Here is a 6031-nt window from a genome sequence, read left to right as displayed (position 1 = left end):
TTTGAAAAATGTATGCAAAAGGATTCGAATGGTTACAGTCTCTGGGCCATGGATTTGTTCCTTTTAGGCTATACTTGCATAAACAAAAATCACACCAGGCCTTATAAGCTGCCCAGAGTGAGGCCTGATAGGGCTGTGCTCCTGGAGACAGAACCATACCAAGAATGGCAGTGGCCTCCTCTGTCCCGCCTCCTTCCTCAGGCCTCTGCCCGCTGCCCCATGGTCTGCTTGGGACATCCATGCCGTAGCCACAGAATGAGTGCCATTGTGCTTTGTCGGGTGCAAGCCCAGGACAGCTGAAGGCTGAAGGGAAATTCCATCTGCACTTGGCAAAAAAAAAAAAATCCCATGTGCCCCACCGTTTCACTGCCCTGGAATCTCCAGTTGCCTTAAACTTCCTCTGTAACTCCAAACTCTCCAGTCCTCCTTCCTGGAGTTGCTCCGCCAGTCCCCCAGTACTGGGAAATGCAGAATGAAGGGCCAGCCTCAAGACTGAGCACACCTAGCAAGACCCACGGGCAGGCACAAGTTTCCAGAGTCCTGTGCTGGTGGATTTTCTTACCTAGCACATTCTCTCCCTGGGCACCGTTCCATGTCCCACGGTGCCCACCACCAACTCTGTGACAGTTCACACTTCACCTCACTTAACACATGATCCACAAAATGTTCAGATGTGAACTGGAGAGCTGCATCCAGGTAACTGTGGCCTCTTCAAGCTCAGCATCCAAAACCTCTCTCCCTCCTGCTCCCAAACCGCCACACCCCGATTCTCTCCCTCAGAGTCTTTCTTCCCACTCTGTCGTTTAGGAAAGCCAGTCCATATAGAAGCTTCTCTCTCTATCTCTAGGTACCTGGGCGCAGTTCCATGAGTTCTAGACCAGCTTAGGCATAATACTTTTAAGGTAGGAAGCAGTTATAAAAATAGAGACATTTTATAAAAAGTCAGAGGGGTACACAGGAAAGATTGGACATAGGCAAGGGAAATGATGTAATTATATCTTAATTAAAGAAATATAAACACGCACTCAGGTGCACGCGCGCGTGTACACACATACGTCAAAGAAAGTTAAGGCCTCACTATGTAGCCTCAGGTGGCCTTCTGAGTACTGGGATTATAAAGAGGCACCTGTGTCACTACAGCCTGCTTCATACTCAGAGGTTTTTTTTTTTTTTTTTATAACAACTTTTCAGTAATGGATAGAACAAGGGGAAGAGAGAAAAAGAAAGGCTACAGAGTGTTTAAACAACAGGATTAACTCTTAGATAGCACAGTGTCAGATGTCAAATTGTCAGTACCACCCCCCCCCCCAGCTGTAAATAACAGGCTCTAGATGGCCCTGAATAGAATAGAACTCCTCCCTGCTCTGAGGTTACTTCCCCTCCTCCGACTTACTTACTTCCTGCGGTCCCCCAGGCTGTGGAGAAAGATGGACAGGGTGTGAACAAAGAGACTGTTTCTGTTAATGTGGGAAGGGGAGTAAGGAGCAAACTGTCCCAAGAGGACAGTTTGGGAGACTTTGTTCCTGGATGCTGCTCAGGCCCAGCTGCACTGATGTGCCCTGGGCTCACCTGTGTGGAGAGAAGAGCGTGTGGGCACCAACCGGGCTACCAGCTTTGTCAGACGGGCGCAGGACAGGTGGTAGGGTTGAAGGCTTCTTACCAGCCCCCAGTCCAGGGGACAACCAGTCCACCTAGGACTCCGTCGATAAAAGGCTGTGGGACCCCCGGGAAGGGGGTGGGGTGGCAGAGGGAAGCCTTTGGACTAGACTGATTTCTCTACCAAAGACTGTGACCAGCCAGCACTCACTTCTAGGAATTCCCCATGTGAACACTGGCTCGGAGCCACCGTTTGGACGTCAGTACTAAAGGGGAAAGTCTAACAACCAGACGTCCAAAGGGAAAAACTTGAAACCTGCATATCAGCTACGTGAAAAGACGTTTGCTTCTCCTGTCATCCCATGAGGTGGGAACCCAGAAGAGCCGGAAACAGATTACTTTCCAAGAGTTCTAAGACTTGGGCTGGGCTGGGAGTTGCCTCGGGACCTGGGTCTCCATTACCCTGTTTCCCCCCTCTCCCATTAGCAGATGACTTTGTCATTCCTGCACCCACATTCATCCTCCGGCAAGCCACTGGGGTACCCTATCCTCAGCCTAGAAGTAAGTAAAACTATTAATTCCAGTACCCAGGAGGATCATAAAGTCAAGACTATCCTGAGCTACAAAAAAACCAAACAAACTCTTCCCACGAAACCCAGGCCTGTCACACCAGAAAGGTGGCTTTATGTGGAAGCAGGACCCTCCCTTGAGTTTTCGGTCAATACTGTGGTTTCCTTAGGAAGAACAGGGAACCTATAAGGACTGAACAATATCTGAGCTGTTAGGACTCTCAGGCCACCTAGTGAGGCAAGACCAAAATGTTCTAGAATACCAGCGTCTCCAGGAGTGATTTTGAACAAGTGGCTGACACAGGTCTTACTATTAATACTTTCCTTTTTTTTTTTTTTTTTTTTTTGAGACAGGGTTTCTCTGTAGCTTTGGAACCTGTCCTGGAACTCACTCTGCAGACCATGCTGGCCTCAAACTCACAGAGATCCGCCTGCCTCTGCCTCCTGAGTGCTGGGATTAAAGGTGTGCGCCACCACCGCCCGACAATACTTTGTTGTTATTGGAGCTGCCATTGATTGGTGTCTACATGCTATATGTTGTACATAGCCCTCTATACAATCATATATTTAAATCTATTATTGTGTGCATATGAATGTGTGTGTAGGATGCACATGGACAGGTTCGTGTGCCGTAGTGCACAGATGGAGATCACAGGACATCTTCGGGTTCATTCTCTTTCCATGGGTTCAATTGAACTCAGGTCACGGGCTTGCTGCACAAAGCTCCTTTGCTCACTGAGCCATCTTGCTGACCCCTGTGTAATCATTTCTTGGAATTACTGATTTAAAAAAAAAAGAGTTGAAGACTTTGAGGCCAAGGGAGATGAAGTCTCTACGGAAACCTGTCTTGGGTTAGTCTAGCACCAAATCTTGCCTTTGAAACTGAGTGTGATTTCTCTCCTGGTGTTGAGAGAGCCTGGTATTTGCCAAGAACTTTTGGAGTGGTTACTTGTGATACGGCAAGGATGAGATTCTCACAACATAATGCAAATGATTTCGAGTCATTTTCGACTTAGTTACTTTTCTGTTGCTGTAACTGAATATCATGACTAAAGTAACAGAGAATGAAGGGGTTATTTGGGCTTGTCATGGCAGGCAAGCTCTCAGCTTCAATCACAGGCACCAAGCAGAGAGCAAACAGGAAGCTGGGAAAGACTAAGAACAGCCAAAGCTGCCTCAGATGATATACTTCCTCCAACGAGGCTCCACCCTCTACACGGTCCATGACTTTCCCAAACGGTGCCACCAACGGGGACCAAGTATTCAAATGCCCAAGACTATGGGCAAATATTTTCATTCAAACCACACATTTTTGAAAACATACCTAAGGAGTTCTGATTTTATTAATTTTAGTTAAAAATTTTAAACACGCATACATATACACACACACACATGTAGATCTAAAGACAGAACATACAGTTAATGTGGGGCATGGTGGTATGCATCTGTAAACCCAGCACCAAGGAGGTGGAGGCAGAAGGACAGGTTAAAGTCCACCCTTGACTGCACAGTTAATGAGGCCAACCTGGGACCTGATACCCCTGTAAGAAATCACCACCACTATCGTCAACATGGTGACCCCGCTACTATGCCACCCCAAAAAGAAAATTCCAAGTGGTACATCAGAGCTCCCAGGCACAACAGAGTTTACCTCTATATTAAGCCAGTCACAGAATCCAGGTGTCTCGGCTGGAAGCTACAGGGCCCGTCCAGGCACCAGCAGAATTATTCTTCTCTATGTGCTCTGGTGAGATGTCATGATAGAGGAAGACAGACCCTGTCTACCACTGGGAGCTGAGTTCATTATACAGATGTTTATGACATACTTCGGCCATTGTAGAAAGGTGGTTGTGGCTTCCACTTAAATTTGTGTAGAGTGTTTGCTTGTATGCATGTGGTTGGTGTCTGCAGAGGCTAGGAGAGGGTGCTGGGTCCCCAGGATCGGCAGTTACTGGCTATAAGCTTCCACGTTGGAGCTGGGAACCAAACGAGGGTTCTCTGCAGGAGTAGCCAGCGGTCTCAAGCACTGAGCCATCTCTCCACCTCTGGTTTGTTATGCTTTAAAAAATGTAATTACTGGGGGCTGGAGAGATGGCTCAGAGGTTAAGAACACTGACTGTTCTTCCAGAGGTCCTGAGTTCAATTCCCAGCAACCACATGGTGGCTCACAGCCATCTTTAATGAGATCTGGTGCCCTATTCTGTCCTGTAGGCAGACATGGAAACTAACACTCTATACTAAATAAATAAATATTTAAAAAAAAAAAACAAAAAAAAATGTAATTACTGAATCCACTTGTCTGTGCGCTTGATTTCTCCATCTCCTTCCCTCCATATTTAACCAGATTCTTCGCAATGATTGATATAGCCCAGGTCTGTGTGGAATCTTCCCTGGAAGCTCTCCAGAGCCTGCCTCTATCAAATCCTGTGGGACCTGGGGTTTAGTGGGTTAGGTTATATATTTGCTGAATAAATGGAAAGTGGAACATAATAATTAGTTATTATACATATATATGCTTCTCTCTTTAGGGTCTCCCAGTCACTGCCAATCATGAGGAAACTGGTCTTGTCCTATCACAGGAGTGTGGCTCCTTAATCCTTCTGCTTCTGAAGGCCGGAGGGCACAGCATTTTTTTTTTTTTCATGTTTTAAACAGTGCTCCTCACACAGTAGGCACTCTAGAGTGAGTCATGGTTTGGACATATGACTCATGTTTTGGGGAGTGAGTCAGTACTCCCCCTGTCCAGCAGCTACTCCCCAAGCCCCACAGAGCTTATTGTTACAATTTAATCTACTTAGTTCACACTATTGGGACCACTGCCATTGGCAGACTTAGACTCTCATCCTTGGCATCTATTATAGATATCTGCTGCCTCCTCTTGTTCAGCATCCATTTCTGCTTCTAAGGCTGCCATGACATTCTTTGAAAAAGAATGCTCCTTGATCTCAGACCATGCAGCTCAGATGGGATTATAGGCTTTCAGTGCAGGCCTGACCAATCAGAACTTTCCATCCTTCTGGCCACAGTGTTTGGTCCCAAGATGAGTTGTGGCCAAAGCTATGACCCAACAACTCAATTAGGAGTTGTGTTGAAACCCAGAAGTTCATTTTCAGCTAGATTTATCAGGATAATATATAGGCTATTAAATTACAGCTGTCTACATTACTTTAATAGAATAACTTAATATAACCCTGAACCAAGGGAATCGTGGTCACAGTGGACACTGGATCCAGCTATGTCTGGTCATCAGTTGGATTTTCTGTCAGCGCAATGGAAAGAATTTTAACTTTTTTCTGTGGTCTCTTTGTGGGCCAGCTAAAGCTTCAAGTGCCACAGTTATTAGAGATGGTATGCTTTCAAAGCCATGATGCCACTGGGAATGAAGACACTTGTGTGACCATATCCTGGGTTTGCCATGAATCAACTCAAGACAATTCTAAGCCCCCAAGTCTCAGGAATGGGGTAGAAGCGCTTGACTGGTCAGAGAAGCTCTGGACACAGAGGTCTAGTGTGCAACAGGGACTAAGGCTGTTCAAGGTGGCAGCATGGCCAGCGCTTAGCACGGACGGCACGGTGGGAGGAGACTTTGCTTTGGCGCCACGCCATTAATAGTTTTACAAAGGTTTCACTGTGCGGTTCAGGCTAAGCCTCCTGCCTCAGCCTCCACAGTGCTGGGATTACAGGCATGTGTCATCACACCCAGAATCATTAACTTTTTTAAAGGCAAAATGAGGTGAACATAGGATTGCTGGGGGCGGCAAAGCTCATGGCAGGGAACAGGCAGAGGAGTAGCTAAGAATGGCCTCGCTTCCTTTTGTGTAGGAGAGGGCTCCACTTCCGTCACCCACCAGTAACCATTGTAATGT

Source organism: Alexandromys fortis, unplaced genomic scaffold (assembly GCF_014885135.2).
Source record: "Alexandromys fortis isolate MF-2015 unplaced genomic scaffold, M_Fortis_MF-2015_v1.1 scaffold_138, whole genome shotgun sequence".
Taxonomy (NCBI): Eukaryota; Metazoa; Chordata; class Mammalia; order Rodentia; family Cricetidae; genus Alexandromys; species Alexandromys fortis.
Note: the sequence above shows the minus strand (reverse complement) of the source record.